We start from the raw sequence: 11,078 nt of genomic DNA on the forward strand, positions 1-11,078 counted from the left end.
GTCATTACGGTTGGTCTGACCCCTCCTTGACCCAGAGGGCAGATTAAACTGTAGCCAGAGGTCAGGGCGGGGTCTCGGCCTCCATCGCGCACTGTCCTGCCGAGCAAGTGGTCTTTCAGTGCAAGTGCGTCAGCCCACCGAGCGCTACGGCACAGGAGAGCATATTTTCTTTTCTGTTTGGATTTATGTCTGTTGGCTTTTGACTGAGCTTGTAAACCCAAATGCTAATTTTATACCCATACAGAGTGACTTGGTAAAATAGATGACCACATGATTTTAATGATGCAAAGAATATGCTGTAAATGGTCCAGATGTGGGTTTGACCCAATGCACACTGATACCCCATCCAGTGAAAGTGATCCATATAGTCAGATCTCAGGAAAAGAGAATGTGAAAACGTGCAGGCTGCTGTAGTGATGATGATTTCATATAAGGGTCCAGACTTAAGACTAATTAATACTATTAAGTCTCTCCTCATCTTAATTGATGCTAATTTTACTACTACTATTACTATTATTCTTACTAATGAAACATTGTTAAAATGCTACATTGCAATTATATCGTTACATTTTGCAATCACAGTGAGTTTGTTTACATGCACTCGATAAGCCCATAACAGAAAATCAGATTTTATCAGTAATCTGATAAACACGTTTACATGCACTTGAGTAATCAGATAATGGAGAAACTCCAGGTCTACATGAGTCAGACAAACAGATTTCTGCTTAACAACCAGCCAGTAAACTCAGAGAAGAAGACCTGATATCAACTTCATACCACAGCTTTATTAAAAAAAACATCGCTCCACTTTACCTCAAAATATGAACGTCTATAATCTAGAAGATGAAGAATTGTGTAAATCCTCATTTCATCGGGAATGTATTTGGTTTCAGTATCACCCTAAAAGTGTTTTGCAGCGTCTCTTGGTGATGCAGCTCGCTTATTTCCAGTAACGCAGTCTGTTCCGCACATGCACAGGCTGAGAAATCTGAAAGAAATCAGAGTAAGAGTTTACAAACACTGAGCTAAAATCCAGCTCTCTTTATCAGATTTCTTAATCAGATTTCTAGATAAAAGTGTGGTGTTTAAATGGCCATTTGAATAATCAAACAACTGCAGAAATTCGATTGTGATCGGTGACTAGTGTTTCATATGCAGCAAATCGCTGTTACTGGAATTAAAAACATATATCTCCAAAACGGTAACTTTACAGGAGAAGGAAAAAACCTACTTTACTTCTAATGTAAGTCAGTAGAACCAGGCATTTTTCCAAGTAATTTTGAGCCATTTGTTTTGGTCCATTCATCATGAAATTTACACATAATATAAAGAGTAACAGGTATTTTCACATTATGTCCAAAACTGAAAAAACAACAAAAATGGAGATATGAGGTTTTGTTCCAACAGCAGTGATATTCAAAATAAATAACAATGACAAAGCTTTTATGTGGATCAATGTTACGTGGTAATAGAGGCAAAGGCTGACTTCATGATAGGGATTAGCAAACTGATATACAAAAGTTTGTGCACCCCTAAAATTAAATTTCTGTTGATTTTCTAAGTGAAAATATATCAATTCTCTACAGAGAACACACTTCTACACATTTTAATACACAATTACTGTTTATTTACTGAATTTAACATACTGGGGGGAAATGTTTTTTTATTTTTCAATATCTTAACAAGCCATGGGCTGGCCGGCGTGCCCAAAGCTTTATTATCCACCTCTGTAATCTAAGAATACCTCCATTAGTTGGAATTAAAATCCCTTTAGTTACTGTATAATAAGCCTTTGTATGAAATAAACCTGGAATGTTAAAGGGTTAAACAAATAGAATTTAGGCACTAACTTGCGGAAAATGATATTAACTTATTTTCACTTAGAAAAATCAACAAAACACATCATGTGATGGAGGATGTGCAAACTTTTCCAGTGTTCTGCATGTCTAGCTTTACAAGGAATTTTACTTCAAAATCTAGATGGGCTGTATAATGTGTATCTGCTCCATACTGACAGAGTTCATAGAGCATGTGGGGGTCATATGCCACAATCGGGACAGGGACGAAGGGGCACCCTAATGCCCCCAGGGCCTCCAATACTCAGCAGAAAAGTGATGATGGCTCCTGCCCTGCCATCACCCACATTATCACCCAGCTCTGCCTGACCCTTGTCAGGAGGTGAGTGGGGAGTCCTAATAGCTGACCTTCGGCCTTTTGCCCCTCTGAAAGGCGATACCATGGCAGGAAGGTAAAGCCTGTGTCAGGACAAGGGAGTGGCGTCCAGACCATCCACTCACACAACTAAACCCCTGAACATAGTAGCCCCTAGTCTAGAGTTATTACAATCTTGTTGCTATATAATTTTACATAATGCATTATTGTTGATATATTCAATATCATCATCATCATCATGGGCATCACTTTTAGTTATATAGCGCCTTCCTCATGCTCAAGGTTGCTGTACAATCAGACACTTTACAAAAGTAAAAAATACATAACTATAAATAAAAACAACACAGATACACACACACACACACACATACACACAGATCTGACAGTTGGGAATTCCAAAATATAGCAGTACAGAGTCACTTAACCAGCCCTGAAAGTCCTTAGCAATGGGGAACGGTCACACTCTGCCTGGGGGACCCTGCAATTAAAGTGCAGCATCACACGGGCGGCCAGTTTAGACTTGTTTGAAGTCTGCTTCTGTTTTGCGCTGGAGCTACGAGGCTGTTGTAGCTAACAAGTAATGGAGTACTATTAGCACGGTGCTAACTGGATGCCCAAACTTTCCACATGCTTGCTTGTTCTCTAATAGACGTGTGGTTTGTGAATCTATGGCTTACTTTTATCTACAAAGATGGACCAGAACATAGCTCAGCTAAAAACAATAGCAGCAACTTCAAATCTGAATTTTGTCTGCACTTTTGGCATTTTTATTTGATTTTATTATTATATATTCTCAACATACATAACTCAACCTGATTTGAGTCGAACGTGCTATGATTTTTGTCCAATGAAAACTGGTGGCTTTAAGCTTCCATTACTTATTAGCTACATTAGCCTGATAACTCCAGTACAAAACTAAAGAACCTTCAGACAGCAAAGAAGTCTTGGCTGATCAATTGCATTGAAGGTAAGAGGAAAATTGAGTAAACTTGCCCAAACCATTGCTTTTAGGGGATTTTTCAATCGTCTAATATTTTGCCTTGTAATTACACAGGCTAGTCATTACCAGCATCTTCAGTCATGCCAAGTCTTCATCCATTCGTACTTGGTTGAAATCAGAGCGGGTAGTATTTTCATGCACGCGAATACCATCAGAGCAGCCAGCCTCATGACTGTAATGCAGTGTCACCCAAGCAGCCATCCAAGACATCCATGCAACTGTGATATAGTGTCACTTAAACGGCCAGCCCAAACAGCCTTGTAGATGCATAGTGCTGCTCATGCAGCCACATGCTAGTCCAGGCTGCCCCACAGCTGCAGTGCAGCATCATCCAAGCAGTTGGACCAGACAGCCTTGTGCCTGCAGTGTAGCGTACAACAGTGGTCTGGTCCAAGCAGCTGTAATACAGTCCAGGCTGTATTTTAGCTGTGATGTACCGTCGCTCAAAGGCCAATCCCAAGAAGCTCTAAACCACAGATACAAACTCCATCTTAACCACTGTCCTCATGTATTTGATGGTAAACTCCAGAAAATAGGCTGTATAATGTGTATCTACTCCATACTGACAGAGTTCATAGAGTATGTGGGGGTCATACACCACAATCAGGACAGGGACAAAGGGGCACCCGAATGCCCCCAGGGCCTCCAATACTCAGCAGAAAAGTAATGATGGCTTCTGCCCTGCCATCACCTAATGGATTTAATGGTAAACTCCTTGGCCAGTGGGGAAACATCAAAACACACCCACACAAACAATACAAAATACAGAAGAAAACACTGTGAAGCTGCAGCCATGTGGCGCCAGCATATTAACACCGGCACACACATGTGAAAATGCTCATAACTGATTTGCTTTATTGGATTCACAGTAAAAGGTGCCTGAAGTGTGAAGTACAGTCCTATTTATATATTAGTTTGCTTGTTCAAAACACACTTTTTAGCTTTGTATAATCGTGTTTTCTACATATCAAAAAGGAACAACAGCACTGACAAATCACAGCATTCAAGGAGAAGAGAAGAGTAGACAAAAGGGGAGAAATAGACACTTTGGGTCTGAGGATTCAATAAAATGACACAATTACATGCAAAACTACATAATTAATTACTGAAGGTATTACATTCACACTGCTGTTCCAAAGTTCATCACCGTTTTCAATCCTTTAAAACCAATTGGTATATATGTGTACCAAAAAAAAAAAGTACTGTCATGCTGCTCCTCTACTCCTTTCATTTCAACCAATTAGCAGGAAACTGTAAAAAATGAAGATATTTTAAATGATTTAATGATTTTAATGTATCCAGAATGATGAACAAATATGCATGAAAGGTAGAAGCTGGTCAAATCTCAAAGTAACTTCATAATCCTAACCTTAACCTCAACTGTGACCTATTTTTGGTCCCAAACCTTCTTCTGGTTTAGATCTTTGCCCAACTTTACCATAACATCGTTGAGTTTCGCCAAATAGTTGGTTACCATTGTGAACATCTGCAGATAGTTGATTTGGGATTTGACTGAAACTCAAGAAACTACTAGACATAAATAAGTACAGTGTGTTATTTATTACTTGATAAAAATAAAAATATTGAATAAAACATTTGTCTGTTTAGATTACAGGTGACTCATATTCACTCATATTCTGTTTTAACAGATTTTCAACTTTATTTTTTCAGCGTCAACAAATGACAAAACACAGCAAACGTAAAAGATGTGTTTTCTTTTTACTAAAGTAATAATAGAAAAAATCGATGAAAATGGGAAAGAAAGAAAGCAAGGAATGAAATAAAGGCAGGATACAAAAAGAAAGAAATAAGAACAATAAGAAAGGAAATGAAAGAAAGCAAGCAAGGATTGAAGGAGGAAACAGAAAGGAAGGAAGAAAAAGAGACAAAGAAGACTGGAAGGACAGAATGAAAGAAGAGAGAAAGGAAAGGGGACAGAGGACAAAAGAAGGAAAGAAATGAACCAAGAAAAAGAATGAAAGAAAAAGAAATTGACAGAAAGAAAATTTATTATGAAAGGAAGAAAGAAAGAAAGAAAGAAAGAAAGAAAGAAAGAAAGAAAGAAAGAAAGAAAGACAAATGAAAAAGAAACAAACAAACAGCAGTGTGCAGTAAATGCACTTTCAACAAGCTCAGCCAATCACCTTCAAGCACACCACAATATCATCAACTGTGGCAGCTGTGATTCAAACTGTGTGTCAAGTTTACACCAAACACATAAGTGGGAAAGTTACTTTAATTTAAAATATTTTCAAACGTATGAAAAGGTATCAAAATGACAAATAGACAGCAGCCATCTCACTGACATGACCTACGAAACGGCGTTTGAACAGAGTCTGTATGTTGAGTGGTGCGAGCTGTATTAAGAGCTTTACGGGAAGAAAAGTAAGGAGAGTAACAGCCATACGGTGCTCGCCTTACAAGCACAAACATGGTTTGGATTAAAAGGTTAGAATCTGCGCTTTGAACACAGTTTCTCAGCTTGTTTCAATGAGAAACGGTTCGTATTGAATTGAGGGCTAAAAACGCTGAAGGCCGTATGTTTTGGAATGCTGCTCGTTTTGATGCTGAGCTTTTCCCCCGAATCTGACCTGAAGACTGTTTTTGTTTTCTTCAGAAAACACCCAATAAACTTTTTCAAGTGGCTCAGCGCCAGTGCATCCGAGCTGTTTACAGTTCTTTGGGGGAGAGAGAGGGAGGGAGGGAGGGAGGGAGGGCGGGGTGGCCGGCCATTTTGAGGCTGAACTCGTGCAAGCTGGTTTCCTCTGATTTACTGTGTGTTGTGCAATGAGAGAGAGAGAAAGAGAGAGAGAGAGATAGAGAGAGAGAGAAACACAGCCTCCTGCGATCTTTATTTGCTCTATTTTGCCCTCCTGGAGTGAACGCTCTTGTTCTTTGTCATCGCTCAGTAGAGGCATTTCGATGACGCATTAGTGATTTATTGCATTTCTCGATGTACTTTCCAGATAGGTCGTCCATCCTGTTCCAGCAAGGCTGGAACACCAGTTAGCCAAGACCACTTTAGGATGTAGAGCTTCTAATCGTGAGGTGGCTATTGCGTATAAACGTGTACATTCTAACAGCTTACTCACCTCAACAGGAGCCTCCGTGCCTCGACGAATGGACCACAGATCGGGAGGGGGCACTTGGCCCGTGACTCAACCTATTTTTTTATGAGCTAAAGAACTTTCATTAACCCAACACTGAATGAAATCCCTATGTATCCCATAAATATTGTTACTGTTGTAACTTTAAACCATTTCTCTTTGTCTTTGTGGTTATGATGAGAATGTGAATGTGACACCAGATGATAAACTGCCAGTTGAACATCACTGTTTGCCACTAACTGACTTGCTTTAAAAAGTCCATCCATCCATCCATCCGGGTCGCGGGAGCCTATCCCAGCAGTCTTCGGGCGGAAGGCAGGATACACCCTGCACAGGTTGCCAGTCCATCGCAGGGCAGACAGACACAGACGGTCACTCACACCCAGGGGCAATTTAGCACATCCAATTGGCCTGACTGCATGTCTTTGGACTGTGGGAGGAAACCGGAGAACCCCCATCCAGACACGGGGAGAACATGCAAACTCCACACAGAGAGGACCCTGGTCACCCGGCAGGGGAATCGAACCCAGGCCCTCCTCGCTGTGAGGCGACAGCGCTACCCACCACACCACCGTGCCGCCCATGCTTTAAAAAGTCTGCAATTGCAATTGCATGCAAAACGGTGGGTCACTTCTAGCCTTCATAACTTCAGAACGGTTTAAGGCACAAACATCATCCACATATAAGGACATTCAGCAGACCCACCTCTAGCTAGCTAACTAGCACCATCAAGTTGTGATGTCAGCATCACTGAGTAATTCGGCTCAGAAAATCACCTAAAATCCTGATATTTTGGCCTTCATATTCCAACAAAAAAGGGTATACAAGGTGATAAAAGGTGCTAAAACTGTAGCGTCCCATTCAACACAATGAGTGCACTTTCCCTCTTTCCCCCTAAACGTCACACAAGCAGGCCCTAATACACATTTTAACAGATAAATACAATAAATGACAAATATTATAAAAAGAGTAATATCTAGCTCGGTCTTTCAGTTTATATTGATTGAGTTTTCAAAATATCTGATAATAAATATGCAACTCAATTTGTAATTAAAAATAAAACCTGTCCTGCTGTGTATTAGAGTTAAAGGACTCAGCATGAAGCCAACATATTCAGGCAGCATATTCATTAAAGTGTAATGCAGTAACTTTGTGAGATGGCTTTTAGAGGCTTTGGATGTCTGGTTCCTATAACCACCACTGTGAAAGATTTTGACATGGTAAGTTTCCCTAGAACACATCTTTTCACAATAAACCACTCGGAATGAGTTTGTTTACATGTTAATATGTGGAAAAACCTGTGTACTTTCCCTTTAAATTAAATTATTGTCCTACCTGTCTCACATCCAGTGCAATAATAGAGAAGTTTTGGAAAACTGGCAGGATTCACTCATTGGCCTACATGGATCAAAGTCAAAAATTCTGAACATTTGGTGGAATTGTTCTTTAAATTGTCCTACTGGTCTCACAACCAGCACAACTGTGCAGACATTTGCCAAAACAAATGGTGGAATTCTCCTTTAAAGTAACTTATTGTGCCTATCTGCCACAATCTATCACAATCACAGAGAGTTTTGCTTCTCAATGATTTCATTTCACACCGATTTTAAAGACAAACCATCGCAGCATCATGGAAGCAGACTAAACACGCTCTGTCATTTTGATATTTGTCGTTTTGACCTGCAAAGTGACTACCATAAAGCAAAAGAATAATTTCTAGAAAACAACCAACATTTCCTTCATTTGTCCACTAATCAGTGGACTGCGGGCTCATTAGAAGCACTGTGATTGGTCAGGAGCTGCTGTGTGATGTATAGGGCTGCTGATGGAGCTCCTGATGACTCTGATAGCCCCTGAGAGAGGACGCAGAGGGGTTGGCGAGGGTCAGCCGGAGGGAGACACCGTGGTCATAGTGATGACAGAGAAGGACCGGGGAGGGGCTGAAAGAGAAAAAGACATGATGAGGGACGCAGTACGGCAGGAGGAAAACGAGAGGGAAAGAGAAAGAGAGAGAGAGTGCGAGTGAAAGACCGGGGAAAGCGCATCGGCACTGGAAGACAAAAATTAAAGCAAAAATGTAGACTTCCCCTGTGATCTTCCACCTGGGGGTCAAAAAGAGAGGAAAAGGGTGGGCACCATAAGATCTTAAGCTGTCACCATGTTGCCTCCCTATTTCAGCACAACAAACCCACTGCATGACCATTTAAAGTGATAGTTTGGCCAAAAAATTAAACGTAAACCATTTTAACCTCCCTAAACTTGTTACCTTGGGGGCTTATCCTGGACCTTATCTGAAGGCGTGTCTGTGGATCATTGGATTATTTTGTTTGGAGGAGATTTCGTGCATTTGCTGCAGTTCGAGACAAACAAGAAGACCCAAGGTGACTGTACTCTAAAGCACCTCACAGCAGGAGAGCAAAACCTTCACATAAACAGTGAATCACTGTTAGCTTTTTTAATGCATAATTAACGGTCATACCCAATAATGAACATTCTATGAGGCCGGGTTTTCAGATTACTCCTGAATGATTTATGTCATTCAGTATCAGATGCGCTCACACATGCATATAAATACTTTATTAATATATTTAAACAGTACAAACAAAAAGTAATAGTTTATTGAAATGTGTACTCATTTCATTCTCCCCCTCTCTCCATCCTCTTCCCTGAAGGGTTATCTGTCTCTCTTCCACCTCCCTTTCACTTACTCTTTTCATTTCTTCCTGGCTGTCTGTTTTTCCTCTGTTTTCATCTCTAGTAAAAAGGAACACATTACAGTTGTGTTAAGTCTAACCAGAGAGTTTGATATTTCAGTAACGTTAACTAAGGTTAAATTATCGGTATTTGACAAGGCTATTTACTGTCATAAAAGCACTAAGCACCAGGTTTGTATTACAAGAAAGATGATCAACATTATGTAAACAATTATACATTTATCTACTTTAGCCCTTATCCTCTTATTCTCCAGGGTATATTTTGGTTTGTCCATCTGAATTCGCATGACCAAATCGTAAGGCAAATTATTCAGTAACTGCATGAAATGAATGCAATTTTTTTTTTTGTAAAAGCTCCCCTCAAATTAACAGAAAATGTGTTTTATGATCTACACATATTGCTATATGCTTACAATTTACTGCTGAAAGCCCAAATTCTCAGACGCTCTTTGTGCTATTTTATAAAAATCATTTTTACAGAGCAGATCACTGAAGATTGTTGTTTATAGTTTATCTGTTTATAGTTTATAGCCCAGATTTGGGGAAAAATGGGTCGACTTTCAGTACAAAAAACTGTGAGTTCAGCTTCTTTTACTATAAGGGTTTAAAATGACATCACCATCAATTTGACTGGAAAGAAGACAGTTACAGCCTCATACGACGCCCAGCTTCTGAATGTAGCTTATGAAATATGAAAGTTGTGAAAAATATGAAGTGCGTTTTGGAACCACCAGAACTTCTAAAGAGTTTAAGAGGGTACCTAACACATAAGAAGGTGGAGTAAATATTTAATGAAATGTGAGCGGACAATAATGAATGGCTTGATTTTTTTTTTTTTTTTTTAGCCACAGCTAGTTTGCATGTTCTTGATTACTAGCAAGAAAACCTTTTAGCCAAGTTACCTAGCTATAGCTTTGTACAGTAATAGGCAGCTACTGTCAGCAAGATTAATGTTTGAAGACTGAAATAATGTTAAGTTTGAGTTTAATCTATGGCTTGGGGTTCTTAACCTTTTCTACCTCAAGCCACACCCACTCCAGACAAGTAAGAAACTGCCTGCATTCCTAAAAATATTTTTAAAAAATGTACAACACCATGATAATTCTAACCTTTAATGATGGTTTAAGGCAAGTGTGTGATGATTTAGGCATGGAGTTAGCAGAATGCTAACTGCTAAAACATGAGCATGAACTACCATTACTTTAGTTTCACCAAACTTTTTGCATCAGCGATAAATTGTGTAATCTTTTTGCCTTTTTATTCCTTTAAGCTTACAATCTTTACAGTAAGATAGCTTTGAGGTGTTGTCAGCCTTGGAAAACAGTGAAGACTTTGTCCGAGATGGACCGAAAGTAAACATCCTAACAAAAGGGGTTGCGTAAGAAAGAGAGGGAAAGAAAAAGCACCTTGACTCATGTTATCAGTCGAGCTTGAAAGCAGTAGTTCGAAACCTGGCCCTAAACAACCCCCACCCACTCTACAAACGCAGCAGATACACTTCCAGAGCATTGAAAACGAATCTGTCATGCGCTTGCCTATTAGCGATGACATGTTATTGCTCAAATAGGGCTATTAGCAAGGAGAATGACGATGAGAAAGAGATGGAAAAAGAGAGGGAGAGATCATGGGTCATTTCAAACAATGAACTGGAAAAGGACAATGAAAAGTGGCAAAAAAATGAGCTAATCACTTAAGACCTATCCAAGCACTTAGCATTAGCTTCGCCTTTCACAACAGCCTGAACAGAGAGCAATTGTAAAGTGATGGTCGGGGGGGTTGGGCCTGAAGGTGATAAGGCTTTATCAGGAGCTCCTGGCAGGTCCAAAACATCTGTAACTTAAGAATACCTCATGATTTGCATTGCTGTCCATATCATTTCTGAATAATAAGCCTATAGGATGTAATCAGGGTTTAAACTGAGATTTTGCAGGTGGGGGAAGGCCTATTTTTCCATGTATCATATGGAGATCTCACCACTGAAAACGAATAGTCTATGTCTGGGATGGGAAAATACCAGCTGTCGTATTGAATTGACTAACCAGTTGACCTCTGCTGAATTGATGGAGCTGATAAGCAATATTAAAG

Source organism: Pygocentrus nattereri, chromosome 19 (genome assembly GCF_015220715.1).
Source record: "Pygocentrus nattereri isolate fPygNat1 chromosome 19, fPygNat1.pri, whole genome shotgun sequence".
Classification (NCBI taxonomy): domain Eukaryota; kingdom Metazoa; phylum Chordata; class Actinopteri; order Characiformes; family Serrasalmidae; genus Pygocentrus; species Pygocentrus nattereri.